The sequence below is a fragment of the Vombatus ursinus genome, unplaced genomic scaffold (genome assembly GCF_900497805.2).
Source record: "Vombatus ursinus unplaced genomic scaffold, bare-nosed wombat genome assembly UNPS02014803.1, whole genome shotgun sequence".
NCBI lineage: Eukaryota > Metazoa > Chordata > Mammalia > Diprotodontia > Vombatidae > Vombatus > Vombatus ursinus.
The window spans coordinates 6642344-6650934 of NW_020954581.1; positions in this window are offsets into that span (position 1 = coordinate 6642344).

The window sequence follows — 8591 nt, forward strand, 5'->3', positions numbered from 1 at the left end:
TAAGTGTCTACTATGTGCCAGGTACTCTTCTAGGTGCTGAAGATACAAATGACAAAAATGAAAACAATCTCTGCCCTCATGGAGCCTACAGTCTACTGGAATGAACAGTTCCTTTTGATGAGTGCTCAGTGTCTAGTATGTAGGATGTCTTTAATACATGTTTATTGGTTACTTGCCCTTCCTTCCTCATAACACTCCATTTTCCATCTCAGTGCCTTTGTACTACTGGCTGTCCTGCATACCTGGAACGCTCTTCTTTCTCACCCCCGTGTCCTAGAATCTCTAACTTCCTTGAAGAGTCAGCTTAAAAGCCACCTGCTGTAAGAAAATGTTCCTGGTCCCTGACCACCTAGAACAGGTGTTTTTAATTTGCTTTATGTTATGTCCTGGACCCCATCGGCAAGCTGAAACCTATAGACAAACATAGACAAAAACATCCCAGAATGTCTTTGAATGTATAAGACAAGGGTACATGATTTCGAAGGATACCAAGTATATTATGATGTAATTGTCAAATATATATGCTTTTTAGATATTCAAATTAATGAACCCCAAGTTAAGAACTCTTGATGTCTAGTCCAACGTTCTCTTTTGGATGGTAGAAAGAAAGGGAGTAATTTACCCAGAGTCATAAGTACTGAGAATAAGAATGACAGTATACAATAAGAAAAAGAGTATATATAATGAAAACAATGCAAGCTGAAAAAAATAACAAAATAAATAGAACTGAATACTCTGGAATTATACTGTGATGACTAAGCCTACCCCATTTCCCCCACTCCCCTGGCAAAGAGCTATAATACTGTGTGACTCTACCTTCTTAGTAGAGGCAAAGGATTATGACATGCTATTTGCTTGATGTGTGTAGTTTATTTTAGTTGACTTGTCTATTTTTCTTTCCATTTCTCAACTTTTAAAATCTCCCTAGCCTCTAACCTTTTAAGTTCTTAGTTATTAGGGCTAGCTCTCTGAGAAGGATTAAGCAGGGTAGAAGAGGTAATGACACATAAATGAAAGATATCAATAAAATCTGTTGTTCCAGTGCTTTGATTCTCTTAGGTAGGGGACATTTCAGAGATGGGAAAACTGAGTCTCAGAGAATTTACTCAAAGGCAGTAAATAATAAAGCTTGAAGCCAGATTATCTGAGTCCAAGTCTGAGAGTACCTTACCTTACAGTGTACTCACTGCTTGAACCTATTTAAATGGCCAAGTGAATGCATGAATTAGGAAGATTAAACATCTGAAAAAACAACTGAATTTAGTTCAAGGATGGACTTATTTTTACTAACTAATGGTTTATTTGTCTCATCCTTCACAAAAATGAGAAGTAGGTGAAGACTCTCATCCATTTTTTTATACTTTTGATGGCCTTTAGCCAACTTCTTTGTTTAGTGTTAATTTCTCTAATTCTGTCTTTACTATTTGATTGAGGACCCCACCTTAACCCATATCAAAGAGTGTCGAGATTAAAGTCAGAAGATACAGATTTAAAACCCAGTTCTGCCACTTGTGACCAGTGAGTAGTCACTTGACCTCTCTATACCTTAGTCTTCTCAATGAATGAAGTGAGCTAGGTAATCCCCAAGGTCCCTTCTGGCTCGAAGTCAGTGATCCTATAAACTTCCTGTTCCTGGCAAAGCCTCATGCTAATGATTCAATCTAGGCTACCTAAATACATAATCAACTAACTTGATAGACTAACCTCTAGGATAATATAATAATGGTTTATTTTCCTGTTCAAGGTAATGAGTTTGGATTTTGACAGTGAACTTTCTGGTGGCAACACCTTAACACCAAAAAGTACTTACTATGATGAGAACTTTAAGTATTATGTCAAGCCTATGGCAAGGTATTTTTGAATATAAGGGCTTTTTGTAACACCATTTAGTCCACTGACTATTCCAAGGAAATAGATTATGAAATACTTCTCAGAAGACATAAGAGATTGTAACACAATATTTCAAAACATGTCTATCCAAAATTATAAATAAGGTAGGGTGATCTGAGCTTTGCCTCAAGCTATCAAAATTTAGAGAATAATGGAAGCAGCATGGGAACAACTTAATTGAGTGTTTAACAAGTAAGAATAATTATTTAAAATAGGAAATTATGAGATGACATATTTCCTTTCCCCAAAGTTGGGAAACTCTGCCTTATGTAAGCCTAGCCAGGCTTCTTCTCTCCCTCTGCCCCAGGGCTGTGGGAGACCTCATGTCCCAGGTCCTTCATGGGGTACAACTGATTCTCCATCCTCTATATCTGACAAAGTTTCAGGATCCCTTTCTCCCCAAATGAATTCATCTTTTAGTTGATTAGAAGGCTTATTCTGCCACATAACCCAGTCATACTTTGTACTGCTTGTCCTGAGTACAAAAAATTAAGGTTTTGGGTGCTATCCTTTGGAAAAGATCTGCTAAGAAACTGCTTAAGGAAGGCTTTGGAAGTAGTGGCCACAGCAAAATGTGTTGTTGTTGTTGTTGTTTGGGGGGGAGCTTCTTCCAAATATTTTACAACTACCAATAGCCAAAACATTTTGGATATTGAAGCAGAGCACAGCCATTTGATTTTGTGGTGAGATAGATGACATGTACTCATGGACTAAATACATTTTTTCAAAACTTAGAATAAAGTAAATCTTGTATTCTGCTTAATCAAATAAGACCTTTTTTTTTTCTCTACAGGCTCTTTCTTCTTAATTTTCTTTTTCTTTACTATTTCAATTGGACAAGAGTGAACATGACATAACAAATAGAGAGCCACCCTTAAAACCAGGAAGACTCAATTCAAGATCTGTCACATAGTATGGGTAGGTCACAACTTCCCAGTCCTCTAGCCAACTTTATAAATAAAGTCTATGTGTTCCAGGGAAGGTGCTGAGTTGTTTTCATAGAGGGAGTTTCCTCACTTGGGAGTCCTCTATGCCTACATTATCACTGGACCAGTCCCTATGTCTATATGGACTGTTACTATTGTCTTCTCTTTTTGGTTCACCTTTAATAACCAGTTGTACTCCAGGCACTGAGACATGGGGCAGGGGTGGGGGTGGGGGTTGAGGGAGTGAGGGGATTATCACAGAACTGAGGATGCCAACCCAAAGTAATGGAAAATCATTAAAATCAGTAGTGTTTTGCATTGAGTAAAAATTACACCAAATTACACCTGCGTCCCAACTGGCACAGAATATTGAGCATAGGCTATTTCTATCTTTACTGTTACATTCCCTGAGAGAATGTGTCATTTGTTCATGTAAATTTTCCTGCTTGCTACTACGAAAGTTTTGTTTTTCTCTTATTCTTGAAAGGCCTGAAAAAAAAGTGTGCAAATGACAGTGCTTTCACAGTCAAGTAGAGGGTTTTGCTCTCATCAGAAGATCCCAAGAGGAATCATGTATAGCTCCTCATCCCTTGCTAATCAATAAACTCTAGGCCATTTTATTTTATTTTATTTTTAATTTTTGGTCACTCTGGGTGACCAAATCAATAGTTGGGAAATAGTAGAGTGAGATGATGGGAAACATCTGAGCTCAGATAACGAAATTCTTTTAAAAAGCACTTAAATACCTACAATATACACAAACTTGATGGGCCATAGATTCTGTATCTTTAAAATGGGGGGGTAGGTAGGACTAGAAACTTCCAGCTGTATAATTTCTAGAACCCTGTCAATCCCTCCATTAAAAAATTCTCTGAAATAATGTCTATCACCAAAAGATGCAGTGGTATTGGTATGTTCATGAGTAAGATTAATTTAATTGTTTTGGACCACATCTGTGGATTTATCTCTATAAGGAATTCTCAGTATGGCAGCTCCCTCCACTGATGCATTTCAGTGCTTTAAGTCTTATGGAGTTGCTGTGGGGCAATGAGAGCTTAGTAGATTTAATTTAGGACATTGAGGATATAATTTTCCTGAAACTATGGTTTTGAACCTGGGAAGGGACCTTAGGAGTCTTTTGGTCTAGTTCATTCATTTTACAGTTGAAGAGGTTGAGAGGTGACATTATTTGCTCAAAGCAACACAGGTGGAGGTGATAGGGTCAGAACCTGAATGCAGGTAATTGGATTTCAAAGCCAGTGATCATTCCACTATACCATGTAAACTCCCTACAGATGACTGACTAATGATGGCCCCCAATGCGACACATGTCTATTATATTCAAGTGCCAACTTGCTCAGCTACATGTAAATGATCATGCTCAGGAATTTGATTTTCATTTTATCATGCCCTTAATCTTGTTTTCCATCGAGGTATGTACTCTGACATCGTTTAGAATAAGACATAGTTCCCTTTCCCAACCCAGCATGATTCTCTCATTTCACACCCGGATATTATTTAAAATACAGATTCTTTTGTCCTAATCTGAGAGGCCCTTTAGTACTTCCATTTCCTTTTCATTTGTTCATTTGTTAATGAAAATGGTGATATAATATAAAGTTTACTACCCTCCAACAAATCCTGAAAGTATATTTATTTTGAATATATGCATGGGGAAAAGAAAAAAAAATACACATTAATGTTAAAACTAATAATTAAGTTGCCTTTATTCTATCTACCAGCTCAGCCTAATTATAAATAAAGACAAACTAGTGCAACATAAAAAAAACACATTTATTCCTTTTTAATGGACTTTTAAGTCAGTTTCTCAAATTGTTGATGAATGTAATAAAATTAAATTAAATTAAAAGAAATGTCAAGAAGAAAACAAATTTTAAAATTAACAAAGCCCACAATAAATTTGCAATTACATGTCCATTAAAGGTTTTAAAGAGGGTTAATTTTAGCCCAGAAAGGATCGACAGGATTGGTGCTTCGGCAGGAACAATTATTATCATTGCAAATTACTTAAACTATTAAGCGAAGAATAATTCAGAAATATCATTAGCAGTCAAATTACGGGAAAAAACTTGTTTTCTTTCCCCCTTTGTTTAATTTAAACTTAATGTCTGCTTATTCTCACACAAGCAGAAAATGCTGATAAATAATTCCAGAGCATGCCTAAACATCTCCCTTCACAGCTAGCTTCTAATTTGTTCTCTGGAGACCCTTCTTGGGAGCTGAATAAAATATTTTCATTTATTCGAGGAGAGCCTCCACCACCATACGTTTCTAATCTCCTGTTGCTCAGTAATGCCTCTAGATGAGGTCTTCAGCAAATCATTAGACTTGTTCAATAACAACGCTACAAAGCACCAGAGATTTGCCGTTAGTGAAACAAAGAAGTTTTTCAAACAGGGAGTGGGGAAAAAGGAAAGGGAAGGGGGAAAAAAGAAAAAAACCCCTTTAATAAGCTAACTTGAGTTTCTAGGGCAAGTTTCAGAGATTATTTAACATTTTCAACTTTCTGGCAGTCACGGTAGAAGGAGATTTTCAATGTGCGGTGTCAGAATTCTTGGAAAGGCCATGCTTTAAAGGGCTAGAAACCCAGCCTGTGATATTGCTTTGCTGATAGAATCCAGTAGCAGGACTGGGTCACTTGGCCATGTCAAAAAGATGGCCTCACAGGTGGAACAGAACCCTGACTCTGAAAATGTTTGAAACGTTAGTCAAGAAATTGTCTTTTTTTTCTTCTCTCTCTTTTTTTTAATAAAAATTAAATGTTGCAATGATCAGATAGTGAAAATGACTTTAGTGAAAGCATCTCCATTCATCAAGATATGATTTGATGAAAGGAAATTAAAGGCTTGTAACAATTAATCTTTCTTTCTTTATAGGATTGGAATCTGTGATAATTTATGCCCGGGTGCCAATTAATGGCCAAAATCAAGAGTAATCAAGTGATTTTTAATATGTAATGGTATCAGGATGTGGAATCTGCCCAGGCAATAGCAGTAGCTAGGGATAGAAGAGGGCATAAAATCCCAGGAGAGAGAAGGAGGTAGGGAGTGACTCATGCTGCCTGACAGCCCATCAGTCTTGTTTTGTTGCTGTTTTATTAAATTTTTTATATTAAAACAAAAAAACAACCTTACTCTGAAAAAGTTTTGTTGGTTTTGGTGTTCAGTGTCAAAGTTTTCTTATATGGAGGAGGTAAGGATGAATGAGGAAGACAAAGATACAGATGGAGGTACTTAGAGCAGTTATTTGCTGTACTCCCCAAAGGGCAGCCAACTCCTGCTGGTGATTAGACAATTGCAGAGGCTAAGTGAAAACATCCCCCTGCCACCACCACCATTTCAGGGGTAATGAAGGATGAGGTCCAAAATAAAATAATAATAATAATAGACATTTATTCAGCAGGAAAGCAAAGACATATTATGTAGTGGGTAGAGTGTTTGCCTTGGAATTAGAAAGACACGAATTCATACCCAGCCTCAGACATTCCCTAGTTGTATGACCATGGGAAAGTTATTTAGTCTCTCTCTAAACCTAAGTTTCCTCATCTGTTAAGTGGGCATGTTTTTGTCAACCTAAAGCTTTATAACCAACCTATGAATGTTTTTGTCAACCTAATGTTCTATATCCATGCGAGCTAGCATTATTGACTTCCTTTAATCCTAATGGTCCTGTGAGGGAGGTGCATTAGATATGATTACATCAATTTTACAGAGGAGGGGTGCCAAAGCATGGGTAAAGTATATATTCTCTTTTCTTCCTCACTACTGCCCTGGGATGTATCATCTGCATTTTACAGATGAGGAAACAGAAGTGTAGAAGGGATCTTAAGTGACTTGACTAGGATCAATCCAATCCAATCCAATCAACATTTATTAAGTGCCTATACTGCACCAGGCACTATTCTAAGACAGGGGATACAGTTAATAAAAAAGACAATCCCTGCCCTCAAGGAGTTTATAATCTAAAGGGGAAGATAACATAAAAATAGAGGCAGGAAAGCATGGGGTGAGAAACATCAGGGGGTACTCTCATGGAGGCATCTTGTTCAGTGCATTGGAAACCAGGCAGAGCAGCAGATGCAAAAGGAAGAGATCTGAGAGCCCAGTTTCTGCCCTCCATAAAGGAAGGTATTGGGAGGTTTGGTACTCTACCCTCCAACCCTTCAATAAGAAGGGAGAGAAGTCTAAGGGAGGTGCAGTCGATTAAGGCTTGATTGATCACACAGCTAATAAGAAACAGATGTTGCACTTAAATCTGGGGGTTTGGAGAAGTTAATTGTCTTGCCTAGAGTCAAACATCTAGTAAGCATTAGACAATGAAATTTGAACCCAGTCCTTTCTGAATGACTCCCGCATTCTTTTTACTATACCAACTTTACCTTAGTATAGGCTGGTAGTTCTCAAACTTTTTGGTCTCAGGACTCCTTTATACTCTTAAAAAGAAATGAAGACTCTAAACAGTTCTTGTTCATATGTATTAGAAAATAAAGCTTATTTTATCATTGTTATTATTATTATTATTATTAAATTTGTTTTGACCTCATGGATCCACTAAAAGGGTTTTAGTGATCCCCTAGGATTCCTAGTTTACACACACTTTTGAGAACCACTGATATAGGACAAAAGAAGGGTTGCGTGAGGAACTGGGGTTCCTCAGAATGTCAAAATCTAGGAGGCTGTTAGAGAAGTGAGAAATCTGGGGAGTGGAGGAGAGATTTTTGAGATAGAGAGCTCTGGATAGCATTAGAAGGCAAACTATTAGGAGCTTGGAGAGGGTGACGGTTTGATGCAATCTGCTTCCCTAAACTTTGCTTATTATGGTCTAGACATTTGTTCCCTATTCATCCAAGACTCTGACTTCTCTTCAGGGCCATTGCCTGGGCAATGACTTGACAGTCACGGTTGTGGTGCTGAGGCTACAGGCTTCCCATAAAAATTTAGCAAATATTTACGCCAGTATATATACCAGTCCGGGTGGCATAGTGGACAGAAAACCCTGCCTTAGAGTAAGACAGACCAAGCTTCAGGTCCTATCATTAACATCTCCTGGCTCTTTGACCTTGGGCAAACCAGATGACATCAAAGTGCCACAGGCGCTTTGACTGTAAAATGCAGAAGGTTGAAGTGATGCCTTATTTGAAGCTCCCAACACCAATAAAACAGGTTCAGGAAAATAAAACAACAATGACAACAACAATTACTACTACAGCACCAAACCCTGCATCTGGGGATATAAAGGAGGGGCGGAGCAACAATAAAACCAGTGTCTAGCCTCAAGAGGTTTACATTCTACTGTAGAGAACTTAGACAAATATTCATCAAAAACACAATCTGTCATTTCCCTCTGGAAGGCCCAAGGTCTGGAAACTTGCCTTCCTGCTTTTCCTCACTGTGGCAAAAAAAGGTTTTGTTTTGTTCCATTATTTCTGTTGCATTTGAATATTCTTTCTTGATCTAAAATCTGTGCATTGCACTTTTCAGTAGGAATGGGGGGTTCTGATTATAAACTCTCTTCTTTCAGAACCCCTTACCTTCATCTTAATTTCCAGCCACTTTTTTTTTTCAGCTAGATGTGGTCTTAAGAACTTCCTCACTTTCTTCCTTCACTTGGGATAGAATTTCTGAAAGATCTGAAGTCGAAATAAAGGAAGAGCTGAGCATTAAGGTGACACTTCAGGAAGAAAGGCTGGCTTTATCATTAGTGAATTCCTGTCACCATTTTAATAGTTAACTTTGGAAGCTAAGAGCAGCTGAC